We start from the raw sequence: 7,605 nt of genomic DNA, 5'->3' as shown, positions 1-7,605 counted from the left end.
TCGGTCTTGTTTAACAAAATCTGCCTACAAGAAAATCTGTCACCAAAGTATACCAACATCCGAATCATTTGTTGTATAGTTCAATTGTTGTAAATTGACGTCACTTTAACTCGAACCTTCTGAATTTTTCCCGTTTCTTTTAGTGAGTAATGTTAGATCATAATGTTTCATATTTTGTCGAAAGTTTTAGGCCTCAGTTGGGCAGTATATATATAGACTACCAAGTTAGCACAAGAAAAAAATAAGTAAGTCAGTGAAAATGAAAGTAAAAGTGAAGTTACACCTCGTGTGAGTTTAGCCATAACGGGCGATTTCTAAAGTGAGTTTCATAGCCTGTATTGTAATAACAGAGATAGAAAAAAATAATTTGTCTTTTCAAAGGGTGTTCCAAAGTAATTGAACCCGTCTGTGTGAGCTTTGACGAAAAGGAGACAATTATTTAAAGCTCTGGATACAACTGTGATAACCAGTAGTGTAACGAAATTTTGTGCTATTCGTTTATTGTTGAAATTTATCGCCAACAAGTCACCTGCCGTAAAGAATTACGGCTCTATAAAACCTGACAAATATACCTGTTGACTCAATTTTACTTGAGAATCATGATATCTATCTATATCTAAACAAGTGCAAGGTTTTAGCGATCAGATATAATTTGTTGTCAGAGTTAGTAGCCTAATCATTAATTAGTTACCTTTTATTATTTATGTTACTAAATACTAGCCCCCCTCCCCCAGTGGCACAGCGGTATGTTTGCGAACCTACAACTCTAGAAACCGGGTTTCGATACCCATGGTGAGCAGATCACAGATAGCCCATTGTGTAGTTGAATAGTTTATATCCTATCTTTCCACTCATAATATGTTGCCATCTTCAGAAAAATCCGAGATTCATCATATTAATACGCTGTTTATCATTATAATTCTTATTACAAAGACTACCATTTCTTAATCTTTTGTTCTTATGTGTTTACCTATCATATATTGAAACTTTTAATGTTACTAATTATAGTCACTAGATGGCAGGCTAATTCTAGGAAGGCCTTGAGTTAGGTTAAGTCCATTGACAGCTGGTTTGATTGACCTTGGTTACCTACATATTTATTTTCAGTTTTAAAGGTGAGTTTTTTATGTTTATCCTAACAATTTTTGATAATCAATTGTCGTTTGGTGATTGTAGTTTTCATAAAATACTATCTACTCATTATTTTGTGAAATGGCTTGGGCAGAAACAGACGAGAACACTTTTTACTAGCGCATGAAGATGACAAACGTACTCCGCTTCTCCATGTTTTCAACCATCAGTAGTAATACGTGTTTACATGTAGCAGGTCAGATGGCCCGCGAAGCTAGGATAATTGTAATGTTGTACTTCGCTGATCTTGGGTATGTTGTTCTTTTTGAAGGTCTTTGCCCTTCACTTTCTCTGTTTCATTTCATTATCGCTGGCAGTTTCAAATGGTTACAAGCCAGAAACATGAATTTTATTATAAAGTAAAAAAATATTTTTTACCAAAAATTTTTTTAAACCTAAGATAGTAGCATGTGTGTTTTGAAATACAATATATTACAAGTTAACAGTTTCTTTGTTTCTAGTTCAGTGTATTACTATTAGTACCACTAGCAGTGGTACTGGTACGTTACAGTTTATAATTATTATGCAAACACACATAAAAATGTGACTTTTACTCTCGTTTTATGTTTCGCATAAGTATGTACATCATCATTTTATAGTATGCAAAACAAACTTTCCAGACTTGTGTGTATCTAGGATTAGGGAGAATTTAGCAGTTCTTTGTGACTTGTCCATGATGTAAGAATATTGTAATAAGAATCTGCCAGTAAGTATTCTTCATTAAAGAAGGAATACTTGGAAGCATTATTTAGTTTTTCAACTTAATAGGTCAGTGCAAGTTTTATTTTAAGTAACTCTTTTTTTTTTTCAAACCTGTGTTATTTTGAAGTGATTTGCTTGACTACATTGTCTTGCACACATGACTGTATTACTTTTGGATTTGTAAATAAGAGATTCATATTGAAATTTTTCGAGTACGTGGTTACATCAGAACCAGGGGTACTTACTTTATTTAATTGCTTGAAATAGCATTGTGTAATAAATTTATATTAACACGGTATCAGTTGGTAAAGAAAAAGTAAAGTGTTTTTACCCTTGCGTTCATGTGTGTTTGTCTGTCTGTCTGTGTTCCCGCGCGCGTATATCGAAAACTAATAGACCGATGTACACGGAAATGTTACACAAGATGGGAAGTCAATATAGGACAGTCCTCCTCAAATTTGGTCCAAATCCGGATCCTGGTTCACTCTTATGCATTTTTCATATTGGGGAAGATAGGGCATTTTCGCGGTTTTCGTTTAATAACTGTAAAGTGTGATCGGATTTGTACCAAATTGCGCATTAAAGTTGAGAATGCTCATCACACCACAAAACCCGATCCGGATCGTTGATCTTTCAGGATCTGAGAAGGATATTTCGTGTTTTTGAAAGTGAAATTTGATGTTATCCAAGATAAAAGCATGCAATCTCGAAAAGAAGGGGCGAGGGTATGTAATCTCTGATTGCTCTTGTTTGATACCAGTACGTAGTTCAAAATAAGCATATGATAGTAGTTATAATGATTTGGAATTTTGGTAAAGAAGGAAGGTAATTTATATTAAACATTTTTTGTTTTGTTATAAAATGTATATGCATATATACATTTAATCAAAAGCTAACTTAAGTTTAGGTAGTGAATAAAGAAGATTTAAAAACTTGTGTGCTTCGTATTTACATGTAGTTTTTAAAATTTTTTTACAATCATCTAGATATTCTTGAACTTGTAAGTATACTTTTTTACAATCATCTAGACATTCTTGAACTTATAAGTATACTTTTTTACATACATCAAAACATAAGTATACTTTTCCTAATTTAGTGTGTAGATACTATGGGTTTAGGGAAGAAGCAAACGAGATAATTTTTTTTTTTTAAATGCATGAAAAGTGTTTTTTTTTTTAATCTGCTACTTCTTTGATGCCCTCACTGGTTTTATGATCCAGGTTTATGACTAAAAAAACAAATAATTCTATTACTTGCAATTGTAGACAAACATTGAACTATAATCCCCAGCCCAAATTCATGTACCTAACAATCTCCAGTTCAGGAAGGTTTGCAGATTTAATACCCAAATTCATGTACCTAACAATCTCCAGTTCAGGAAGGTTTGCAGATTTAATACCCAAATTCATGTGCCTAACAATCTCCAGTTCAGGAAAGTTTGCAGATTTAATATGGGTTGATTTTTTTAAAAATCAGAATAAGTGCTTTATGATTACTTACACTTACGTTGTTACATTTTCGCAAGAATTCAGTCATATTTTACAGCAATTTGAACAGTCACAGATTGAGATTTCAGAAAGTTTATTGATATTCTGACAAGCTGAATAACATTCATTTAACTTCTGGTAATTATATGTTTATGTAGAAAGAAATGCATCATTCATAGTTTTTGATTTTTGGACCATATGTCATTACGATACTTAAAAGATTTTTGTAATGATATTTTTCAAAATAAATATTGATGAATTCTTAATGTCATGTTTATGCATACGTACAAGTTCCTAAGGTAATACATATGCTTTATATGAAAAGAAGTTCAACTTTTAATTCACATAAGTTACAAGATGACTAAGAGTACCTGCAGTGGAGGTTTGTTAAACTTAGAGGAGCTTGCTTACTCCAGTTAGCACAGCTTCCCTGTAAGAAATTAAAAGCTCCTCGATAACTCGCAAGTACGTGTAATTGAAAGTTTTTAATCAAATCTGGTCAGAGAAGTGCACTAGATTTGGTATTGTATTCTTAAGAAAATGACTTCTGTAGTCCTGTCAAGTTATGAAAGCAATTTTTTCAGTCTTTTATTTGGGAAATGTTGTTCATGATATTAATTAGTATTATTTCAACATTCTGGCCCTTTTAAAGTCTAGTTTAATTTATTATATTTCATAGCTTGAAGGTAAGAGAATACCATTAGGCCTCTCATACAGTGTAGCTACCCATTTATCCACCACAACAAAAATCCAAAACCTTAAAAACTAAACTATTGAGAACTTCTGTGATAAAAAGTAAGTGAACTATATATGTTTGTACTAAAAAGCAGCTTCTGAACTGATGGAACCTATCTTGTATAATAAACTGAGTAGAAGTACTTAATTTCAGAAACCAGTACTTTTGAAAACTTTAATCCTTTAATATTTATGATTGCCCATCACTTATACATGTATGATTGCCCATCACTTATACATGTATACTCACCCAACAAATATATAAAAGGATTTTAAACCTAACAGCAAATATGTCATTAAACAACTCATTTCTTAAGATTAAAACTTCAAGGAGGAACCCATAAATTATGTATCTTGAAGCTTAAACTTTTGCTGTTAACAAGGTATTGTCATTAATCACTTAAGAAAGCATTTGGAAAACTTGCATTTAGCAAAGAATATCAGCATGGTTTTATTATGGGTTTGTCTGATTGACTTACTTGATTTTCTTATAGTGTCTGCTGTTTTTTGAATGAGAGAATACCTATATAGAATTTGAGATATACTTGTAAACATTTTGAACCTAAGTGTGAGATTAATATATTAGATCTATATAAGGTTCTTATGAGTGCTCACTTAGAATACTGTGGGCACTTTTGTTTCTCTACTGTAGAAAAGATATCAAGATGTTGGAAAGAGTGCGGAGACAGGCTGTTTTTAAAATTTTGAGCAATGAAAAGAAGCTTAATTAAAGGCAAGAAGAACTAGAAATGACTTGATTCAGGTGCTTAAATTGTTTGGAGCTTGAATAATTGTCGATTGATCTCTCTACATGGTAGAATAAAAAAACTAGAAATATAAACCTGAATATTAGGGATAATAAATTAAGACTGAAATTTTAGATTCAAACATGTTTTTTGACAAAGTTATTTATGTATTGTAAATGTAAACATATGGAGTAATATGCCTGATGATGTGGTGTGTTCTGCTAATATAAATATTTTTATATTTATTGGATAGTTATATGGATGTTGTTATTATTTTGCAGTTACAACTTTCCTGTAAAAGTGTTATCAGAACAAAAATTACTAACTGATTAAATTGAAAGAAGTCTTTAGGCTTTTGAAAACTAATTGGCAAGTATGTGTAAATAAAACCTGCAATAAAAAGCTGGAAATGTGATGATTATTAATGTAAAAAATGTACCTTTTGACAGTAGACACTTGAAATTAACTTATTATATACAATTATTAGTGTTTGGTTCAGGAAATAGTAAATGATGTATGTAATAAAGCCATTAAAAATATTTTCTAAGTTTCTTAACAGCTTGTCATAGATTTACATACCAGTTTAGAATGAATTTTTCTGCTTAATTAATACAGATAACTCAATTTGACAGCAACAAAGTTGTGCATATTTATTATTAGTCATTTACATATGATAACCTTCAATGTTTGTTATGTGTGTGTGCAGTAAAGATGTATTGGTAATTTTACATTGTGACATTATATGGTATAGCTTTTTGTGGCTGTACATATTGATTAAAGTTCAGAAAAACAGTTCGGTACTTATATAAAATGTGATATTGTTTCTCTGATATCTCGGTAGTAACTACAATTACGTAGCAAATGTGAACGTTCGTTATTTCCCTATCGGTTTACGAGTAAATAGATCAATGTGTATAAATCTTTTCCTTTTGGCACACGTGAAGAATTTCGTTATGATAATCGGTTGATTCGGTTCGTTATTTCCCTATCTGTTTACGAGATAATAGATCAATGTGTATAAATCTTTTCCCTTTGGCACACGTGAAGAACTTCGTTGATTTGGTGACATTTTGACAAATGAAGGATCTCCTTTGATTGATCTTCTGCTAGATTGAACGTCCCCCCAGAGACACCATTAAGCATTGCAATACACTTCAGTAACAGAGTTTTCCTATAGCATGTAAATGTATTGCAAGCAAACGGCATTAGTAGGATTTTTTAATAATTTCTTTTCACTAAAAACGCAGTAAATTAATCGTGAATTGAAACACTCAAGATAAGAAGTTCAATGTGAACACTCACTGTACGGAAAGCAACGTTGGAAACCTGAAATTTGAGATTTTTAAAACTAATTTAATGGACACTCTGTGTGTATGTGTGTGTTATTGCCATATATTTTCGAAGTTATGATGTATAGTTAACGATTTTTAAAAATCTTATTCGAAGGGAATTTCTGGGATTTCGTGAAGGCAAAGATTAACAAATAAGAAACGCATAATCGACTTATTAGTTTGAATAATGCTAGAAATTAATTATTAGCATTAACTGTTTTAAGATTGAAGATAATAGAGTTTCTAGATAAGATATGTTCAACAAATTAAACTTTCCTTCCAGTTATTATACTGAATCAATAATATCATCGTTTTTAAAATACTTCATGTACTCTCATATCTATAATTTGTTGTTCTTATGACATTGTAATAGTAATTGTCCTAATGTGTTATACATAGCATGATGTTTTATAAACTGACCCAGTAAAGTTGATACTGGCAGGGATCCAAACTTGGATCATTGCCATGTTTACTAGAGGAAAATATTTCGAAGCTCAGAAATAGATCTTTATAAATACCGATAGTTTAAGCATCTTCGAAGTGATTTTATTTATTTTTGTTGAAAAGCGTTCAAATTTCCTAAACTTTGTAACGGACGGAAATTTTATTAAATCCCACACTTTCGACTATCAAGTTTGATTGAAACTGCAAGTTGTCAATGGTTACTCACACTTTCAGCGTTGATGTAATAGTTAATGAAAATAAGAAATGAAGAGTGCTGTCATGTAGCGATAGTGATGTCAATACCATGGTAGAAAAATAGATTTTTTTTTAAATATTGCTTATGTTAAAGTAAGTATGTGGTTTTAAAAATGTCATATCTTTCAGTTTGTTTCTGACGAGAGTAGACTGATATTTTACAAATAGGATGCAGTTTATAACGGTAACTTAGTGTCGGTGATAAATAATGCACCGTTTAGTGCATATTTGGTAGGCTAAATTTAGTTGAAAACTATAAACGCAAGTATTCGTTTTTTTGTTTTTGTTTTGAATGGTTCGAAGGAACACCTCGTCAAATTTGAATTATATGCCACTATTAATGAGACGGAGACTCGTGGAACAAGTTTTGGGAAAGAAAACCCTTACAAGAATAACGGATACACAGGGTTGCTAAACTTGTACGTGATAACGATTGGCTCCTCACATTTCCCTTGCGCATTGTTATGTTCGAAACAGATTATGAAAAAACAAAGACAAATGGAGAAGGTACAAATAACTGGGTCATTAGCATATTCCAAAGTTGAATTTTTACTTACCTTTTCCTTATGTAGCGAGTAATGAACTTTTGTAATATTTTAATAAAATCGTTTTAATTTATTTATGAGATCACATATGCAAATAACAATGAAGTAATGCGACAAGGGGGAAAGTATAAAATAGTCTTGTAAATTACTCCTGAAGATGACGTAGATCAGGTCGAAACATGTACGTATAGAGTGATATTTCTGTTTTAAAGTAGAAGCCGTACGGCTT

General features: G+C 31.5%; 1 protein-coding gene across 1 annotated transcript in view; it reads left to right on the top strand.

Annotated features, from left to right (window-relative positions):
* The first annotated feature begins 1,298 nt into the window (after positions 1-1,298).
* LOC106460655 (prominin-like protein) overlaps positions 1,299-7,605 on the top strand; it is a 110,015-nt gene continuing 103,708 nt past the window's right edge. Inside the window, exon 1 of the mRNA XM_022387584.1 lies at positions 1,299-1,382. The gene's annotated coding sequence lies outside the window, so the exon portion shown is untranslated. The remainder of the gene's footprint in view (positions 1,383-7,605) is intronic.

This window comes from Limulus polyphemus, unplaced genomic scaffold, assembly GCF_000517525.1.
Source record: "Limulus polyphemus unplaced genomic scaffold, Limulus_polyphemus-2.1.2 Scaffold34, whole genome shotgun sequence".
NCBI lineage: Eukaryota > Metazoa > Arthropoda > Merostomata > Xiphosura > Limulidae > Limulus > Limulus polyphemus.
This window is presented reverse-complemented; position numbering and strand designations above follow the sequence as displayed.